General features: G+C 35.7%; 1 pseudogene across 1 annotated transcript; it reads right to left on the bottom strand.

Moving 5' to 3' along the window:
- Positions 1-3,211: 3,211 nt before the first annotated feature.
- Positions 3,212-7,919, bottom strand: LOC143615736 (putative plastid-lipid-associated protein 4, chloroplastic; annotated as a pseudogene). Its single transcript, XR_013150530.1, has 6 exons — positions 7,587-7,919; positions 4,738-4,850; positions 4,561-4,656; positions 3,983-4,057; positions 3,410-3,477; positions 3,212-3,322 (listed from the first exon to the last, which is right to left on the bottom strand). The product of XR_013150530.1 is annotated as a putative plastid-lipid-associated protein 4, chloroplastic (transcript).
- Between the last annotated feature and the right edge of the window lie 464 nt (positions 7,920-8,383).

Genomic DNA, 8,383 nt, shown 5'->3' with positions numbered 1-8,383 from the left:
ACTGACGACCGACGACTGTACATGGAACGGGATAGACTGCACTCGTGGTTCATATCAGGGTTTTAACGTGCCCTAACACTCTTCTGGGGTTTCCCAATTCGTACTAAACTATAGACCTACAACGACTCTTCTCCTCTTTAACGTCATCTTACCACTCACGAACAAATTGTCTACGCACACAGGGAAAGTGTTTGCACGTTGTATTAAACTGTTCGCATCCTTAACAAGATCAGTTGTTCTGGTGTGAGAGATCCAATCAACATCGGCAGTCACAGAGCATACTTAAAAGATATGGTAAAAGCGGAACAGGAGCCTGGTTATGGCTCTGATACCATAAAAGGGGGGAGTGTATGGCTGATATTCAGGAAAACTAGTAAGAACCTCAAGACACAAGGCTAAGCTCGGCTTGGAAATCTTCTGAACCTCAAGACTAGGCTTTCAATACTTGAGAGGACCCTCAAACAACCCAACGAAAAATATAAGAAGTATAACTCAAAAGACACTTCAAACCTATCCTAGAAATTCTTGATTTATTCCTACCAGAGTCAACCTTAAACAGGTTGTTTGCCTTTTTAATGTTAAAAGAATAGGAAACTCAGTTTCACGTAGGGCTGTAAACAAGATGGGTCGAGCCAGAGAGTGCTCGAGCTCGAGCTGGACCTTAATCGAGCTGGCTCAAGCTCAGCTCGTTTTCTTTATCGAGCTGAAAAATCGAGCTCGGCTCGAGCTCGTCGAGCCGGATTCTTTAACTTTTTTTTAAATTTTTTTATTTCTTATTTCTTTTTATTTTATATTTTACAAATATTGTTATATAAAAGACAAAAATTATAATTCTAACATACATATTACATAAAATTTATAAACTAGAAATTTATAACTTTATATGTTTTATTTTAGTTATTCTTTTATAAGGTTTTAGGTATCATGATACATAATATATGTATAACTTTTATTTATTTGTTTCTTGGTATACTATTATTATATATAGATATTATAATTTAGGGTTTAATCTAAACGAGCCAACGAGCCGAGCTAACGAGTCGAGCCACGATCCGAGCTGACCCTGGCTCGAGCTCGGCTCGTTTAGAAATCGATTCGAGTCAAGCCAAGCTCATTTGAAATCGAGCTTTTTCGAGCCGAGCTTTTTTCGAGCTATTTTCGAGCAAGCCGCAGGCTTTTTCAACTACCCTAGTTTCAAGATCAAAATCGTAACTATCATCATTGTTATTATTATAATAATTAAAAAGTTTTTAAAAGGATTTTTCAACTACCCTAGGTGTTTTGGGATTGCTTCGTAAACAAAAGTGAAGTACCTTTTTGAGGTTTAGGCTTCTCTGGAGGTGGAGTAATTGTATGCTTGAGAATTGAGATCTTGGTTCCCGGTTTGATTTTTGTTTATTATCCAAATAACCAAATAAGACAATTTGATTTTGTCGATTAAACCCAAATCAAAATTAAAAAATAAATAAATAAATAAAAATCCTTTATGCTCCCATTTCAATCTTTCTAGTATCCAAAAAAACGACAAACCATCCTGCATAATTTATCCTATACATACGAACTATCACAAACATAAAACTAAACCATCATATATAGTAAATCGTGCATACTAGATTGTTGTTAAACATCGTATAAAGTAACATAAATGTTAAATACCATACACATTAACAAAAAATGACGCACATACTAAAATAAAACTTCTACATCATAATACCACTTACATAGCACATATTGAACTTTAAAAAAACATATGATACACTTTAGAAATTTTCACATACACGGTTTGGTATACCACTTACACATGACATATAACATCCACAAAACACATCATATGGTATTCATATGTTTATACTATACAATCATACAAAACTAATTACCTACACGAATAATCATATTAACCAACACAAATCATGTTAAGAAGCTACACTTGAAATCTTACCACATACACAATTTGTAATGCAACCTACATAAACTATACAAACCTACACAAAAGATGCTTTCTTACCTACATTTTAAAAACATATTGTAAGTTAAGGAGTCACAAACTTCACTAAACCCAATTTGTGATTATAAGACATGTATATAACCATTTATTTCATAAACTGAAAGAAATATATAAATAGTGAATGTTAAGTGATCGCTTTTGTTTACACTAGTGTCGATTCAAACTTTTAAAACAGACCAAACTATTAAACCAACAAACCATCAAAACGGCTTACCTGCTTTAGGCAAAGTGATTCAACGGTTTTCCTAGCCTTTGATTTTTTAAAATAATTTTAATATTGAGTAAGCTGACAAATACAAACCTGATTGTTTTCTTTTGGTAGTATATTTGTAAACTGTTATCAGTTTGTTCCATTTTACCTTTATTAGCTTTCTAAAAGTCAAATTGTATTGCTTGCCTAAAAGTCAAACTCTATTACTTGCCTAGAAGTAATGAAGTCAATCAGTTAAACATAATGTATGGTTGCTCATCATATCAATGGCTTCCTAAAAGATATGAAATCAACATTCCCATCCTATCCATCAAATATATGACTGAGGTGTTATAATATAAGAAGCAGTGGCGAAACCTGGACGAAGATGTCGAGGGGAGGAAAATACGCATTAAAAAAACCGTAAACAAAGTGGGCCGGGATCATATTTTCGGTTGAAAACGGGTAAATTTACACTACATATAAAAATATTGGACGGAAACGGGTAAATTTAAACAGTTGCACAAAAAAACGGAGGGGACTGGGGCAACCCCTAGCCCCAACTATCCTTCGCCAATGATAAGAAGTGGTTTAAGTTGTTGTGAATGAATGAGAGAGAATATTTGTATTTTTCTGTATATTTTAAAAATTCCTGTAACACTCTATTAATTTTTAACATTTTTTAAAAGTGATTGTGAGTTGAGAAGAAAGATAATAATAAACAAAATATTATTTAATTAAAAAGGAGAGAAAATGTAATGATTTTTAGCGTAATTATAGATTTGAAAATAAGGGAAAACGATATGAATGCTCTCAAATCACCTAAATAAAAAAACCCCTTAAAAGTGAAACCTTTTTTTTTTTTACAAATGATTGAAGTATTTGTTATTTCTTTAAACTCCCAATAATGAAACAAATGTGAAGGTAACCAATGTATAGGGAATTATAGTATACATGTAAAACACAAGTCAAGCATTGTTTGACTTAAAACAGATTCCTAACGATCTTACTCGATTCATGAATCTTGTCTTCGTACCATAATTTTGCACGTATGTCACATGGGGACCCGATAAGAGGGATCAATCATCTTTAAGATGAACAGGTTTCCCTTGTCACCTCTTGAGACCCTGCAAAATTGCAAATCGTGTTAAAATTTTTGAAATTTTCATTTATTGTGTCAATAACTTAACATATCATCAATGTGGATATTTCACCTTAGTTCTTCATCCAAGTAAGTTATTTCAAGTGAACCTCGAGCAGTATCAGGTGCTTTAACAGGTATCTTCACGGCATGAATGAAGTTGGTTATTTCGTCTAGTTGAAAACAGGTCGGGCCGGACCAGACCAACACACAAACATTATTTTATTAATAAAAAAATTTTAACCTTAAAAACAACTAGGTTGATAAATATTAATTATGATTACAAAAACTCAGCTTTTACAATAATAAAACTCTTTTTAGTTTACACTACAAAAAAAATTGGTCTATTGCAACCTTTATTTCACAAAAAAAAATTGCATAAGGTGAAGTTGCATTAGACCTGGTGCAACCTTTTTGTTAGATAATGGAACTGTTTCTTTCAATGCAACTCTTTCAAAATGTTGCATTTGAAGAAAACAGTTGCGTTATCTAAGAAAAATGTTGCACTAGATCTAATACAACTTCACCTAACGCAGCTTTTTTTATAAAATAAAGGTTGCCTTAGGTCAATTTTTTTGTAGTTTATAATTTGTATTTTACAACTTTCATTCTTGGATTGCAATCAACAATTAATGAGTAATCTTACCAATCCGAAAATCTTGAAATAATCAAATTTGACCGCCACCTTTCTGGGGTTAACGGGTGCTAGATCCGCTGTTACCTATATAAATACAAGACAATATTATTATTAAGGATGTCTTTCGTGTGAGTGTGAGATTCGCCACAATTAAGGTCAATTGTGTTGGGTTGACGAGTTGAATGATTAAACTCAAACATGACCCGACCCGTATATTTATTTTTGTCAAGGACATCAATACTAACCCAAACCACTTAAATTCATGTAATAAGAAGATGACCCGTAACATGTATTAAACGAATCAAATGTGTTGAGGAGTTGGCAGGTTGCAATATTTGGGTTAAACGGGTTGGCGAGTTGACCTGTTTAATTAAACGACATGCTCAATCAACTTGTTAAACTTTGTCACCTTGAACACGACACATTCAAATAAACGGGTTAAACAGGTCCTGGGGTCAACCCAACCACAATTTGTTTAATAGACAAGGTAAGATATAACAACCCAAAACTTGATAAATTTTTGTATTGGGTCAGAAATCGCCACCCCTGGTTCATATGAATATTGCATGTTAGATATACGAAGATACCTGGTTAAAGGTCGGAAATGACTCCATATTTTGAGCTCTAAGTGTGTCTATATTAATCGCTTGATAATTTACACGCGATCTAAGGAACTTAGGTCTCTGTAAAGAAATACACTTCGTAAATCGTAAGCCATTAAATATGAGAAATAAAATCAAGAACCGCATAATAATGTATTTAACCTTAGTTTGTAGAATGGATTGCGAAGTGGTGTATATGAGTTCCATTTTCCATCTAGAAAGGGAGACTTGAGCGGTTCCTTTGTCGGATTTGCTGCTTCGAGTTTCTGAACTATCTGATCTAAATCCAACAATTTAGGTTCAAGCTAGAAGGAAATACAAACACAAAATGTAATCATGACACTTTCATGATTTGTTTTTATTAAGTACTTTAACGACAAATTATCAATCATAAGACTTTTCTTTGGTAACTTAAGCATATTAAAGTTTTAGCCAGTTAGTTCAAGGGTGTATGTAAATCATCTTTTCTTAAAATAAAGTATATATTCACTTTTATTAGTCAACAAACCAAAACCACACTACCTGTAACTTAATGATCTAGTGGTATGGTGCCCAGTATTTTAAAATAGAGGTGGTGGGCATGGCCGGCCTAAGGGTGTGACGGGGTAGTTGACGGCCACAGACCCTACACCCTGCTAGGCTTGAAATTTTTTTTTTTTTACAAAAAATTTATGTATTTTTATGAAAAAAATATGTATAATCAATGTTTTAACACAGTTACATAAGCACTAGCTTGGTCTAGTGGCAAAGAGGTATGACATCTAACTAAGAGGTTGTGGGTTCAAGTCTTATTTGAGAACAAAAAGTTCCTTTTACTTAAGGCCCAAAAAAAGTTTTGCCTTTGGCCCAAAAATAATTCCGTCTTCTCAGAGCGGGCCCTGGTGATGGGTTCAATTTCCATGCAAGTGCAAGGTTAGGGGTGTTTTAGGTGGAAATAAATTTGATATTAAAAAAAACAATATTACACTTCTATATGTATTTACAATTTAGGTGCCAAATATGTATCTTTTAGGGTATGTTTGGTTGGAAGTAATGGAATGAAGAGAAATGGAATGAGAGAAGGAATGGAATGAACAAGGGAATGAAATGGATCATTACATTCTTCTGTCTTGTTTGGTTAACCTATAGGAATGGAATGAATAATTACTTAATGTTGTTTGGTATCCAAAAAAAATTGTAAGAATGAAATAGAAATAATAAAATATTCCTATCCCAAAATATAGTTTTTTTACCAAAAAAAGAAAAAAAATGGCGACGGTGGTGGTGTTAGCTCCGGCGACGAAAATGATGGTGGTGGTGGCGGTTAGGTGGGGTGTGGTGGTGGGGGTGGCAATGGTGGTAGTAGCATTGGTAGTGACGGCGATGGTAGGGTGGCGGGGACGGTGGTTGTGGTCAGGCGGCGACGGTGGTTGTGGTTAGGCAGAGTGACAGTGGTGGTGCCGGTTATAGTCAGGTGGCGGGTGGTAGCGGGGTGGTAAGTGTAACACCCGTGGCAAACACAACATCGTCCCACTTAGGCAAATCCCACATCGACCGTGGATAAGAGAGATCCTTGGTTCATAAGTAAATGTCCTGCCTCTTCAAACACCAACGCGTTTTGGGCTTAGTTGGCTGTGGAGCACATGAAAACTCACGGTTAAGTGGTGGCGACGGTGACGTCGGTGGTGGTGGCGGAGGTGGTGGCGACGGTGACGGTCAGGTGGTGGTGGTAGCGATGGTAGTGGTGGTGGTTGTTGTTAGGTGGTGGTGGTGATATTTATAAAATAGGGTGAGGGAGGAATGGAATGAAAAAAAAAAGAAGGATGGTGGGAAGGAATGGTTTTAATGGAATAGGATTCCATATGTAATGGATAATTCCATTCCATTGAGTAACCAAACACCACTTTCTTTATTCCCATATAATGAATCATTCATTCCTCTGTCATTAATAAGGCAAATCGGATATGTAATTATTGGAATAATTGTTGGAGACTCAAATGATGGATATGCAAGCATGATAACTTATATGCGGTTCTCTATCTCCATGAATCTAGGAACTTTTGCTTACATTGTTTATTTGGTCTACGTATCGGAAATGAGAACATTCGAGATTATGCAGGATTATACACGAAAGATCCTTTTTTGGCTCTCTCTTTAGCCCTATGTCTCTTATCTACTAGACTCGTGTGTCTAAATGAGTCTATTGTTTAATAAGCATTATATGTTTATGCTACATAATAACAATAAAATTACATAATAATTATAGAAAACGAAGAAAGAACTCAATTCATAAATTAACGTAATTTATAAGAATTAAAAAAAATACGCAAGTCAAATATTTTAGACAGAATTTAGTTATCAAACAAAAAGAAGGCTCCTACAAGCAATTTTCCGAGTTATAATATGATGCATGTATGGAGAGCTAGAAATGACAAGGTATTCAATCTAAATCAATAAGAAGCCAAACAAATTATGGAGGACATTGGACATAGAGATACTAAGGCAACCCGTAGTGGGGCGAGGAAACGGACGAGAAGAAGGGGGAACACCGCCCCCCCCCCCCCCCCCCCCCCCCCGCGATATGTGGGTGAAATGGGGCGGGGTTTTCTTGTCGCCGTTCTTCCTTTTCTTTTTTTTATTATTATATTGTTTGTGTTATATATATATATATATTGGCCCACCACACCATTACATCCCAAAAACAAATTCCACCCCTTACTGGACGTCACGTGTCGTAATTCACCTCAATTTATACCCCTCCACTACGGATGACCTAAGTTTTCTATGGGTGGCTACAAGAACAAAGAAAATCGTAATAGGCTGACCCAGTTGCCTGCCGTAACTTTAATGTACCAAACATGTAAGTTGTCGTGTTTTTTTTATTGGTAAGTTAGTCAATTGCTGGTTTCCGTGTGAATATAGTGCTGCCGGCAAAATAATTTAGGCCAGCTATCATTATTTTGGAGATTTATAACCCCCCACCCACACACACAAAATGGCAAAACCGAACTCAAACCAATTTTCAAGCTGACCTGCTCAACCGTTTGCTGATCCTCAGGTGAAGCTTCAGCACCACGATCAAGAGGAGCAATGGCTTGAAGAAGCTCCTCTTTAACGGCAGTTGCATCTTTTGGCTTCTTCAAGAAACCTGAGAAGAAAGAAACATTGCTCCTCCATTTTGACACCGGTGCTAGTGTTAGTGTGAGGTGGTGCCCAGTGGTGGGTTTGGCCGGCAAACTTATACCAGCGGCGGAGGAGTAAGTATGGAGGAGTTTAGGAAGGTGGTGAGGGGTGGTGGTTATGGTGGTTGAGGGAGTGGATAAGGCCAGAATTGAAACAAGTGGTGGTTGTGTTTGTTTCTGTGTTTTATTATTGGTTTTAGTGAGATTTCGTTAGCCAGATGATTAGATTATCTGTGGGACAGAGTTCATTGGGTTTTTTTGGAACATCGTATTTCATTAAAAAAAAATTAACAAGAAGCTAGAAAACTAAACAAACAAACGATAAAAATTACAAGTGAAAGTGACACCAATCTTTTCACAAGTTTTTGAAAGATGAGCGATTTTTAATCCAAGAAAGCCTAACGATTTTATATCCTCAACGGTTTTTGAAAGACAAGCCGGCTTGTTAGAGAAAAGACATCATTTCTAGTCTTCCAAATGCACCAACATACCGTAAGAATAATGTCATTTAAGACCTTGTTTTTTGTGAAACTTTAAATTAGTATCATAAACTTGAAGAAGATCACACATAGTCAATAATACGCTCAACAAGCCACGAATTTCGTATTGGAACGCTTTGTTCCCAAAAAAAATCGCAATATTTATAA

This window comes from Bidens hawaiensis, unplaced genomic scaffold (genome assembly GCF_021521415.1).
Source record: "Bidens hawaiensis isolate Kalapana, Puna unplaced genomic scaffold, B.hawaiensis_p1.1 tig00044054_1, whole genome shotgun sequence".
In the NCBI taxonomy this organism is placed as follows: Eukaryota; Viridiplantae; Streptophyta; class Magnoliopsida; order Asterales; family Asteraceae; genus Bidens; species Bidens hawaiensis.
Note: the sequence above shows the minus strand (reverse complement) of the source record. Positions and strands in the feature narration are given on the sequence as shown.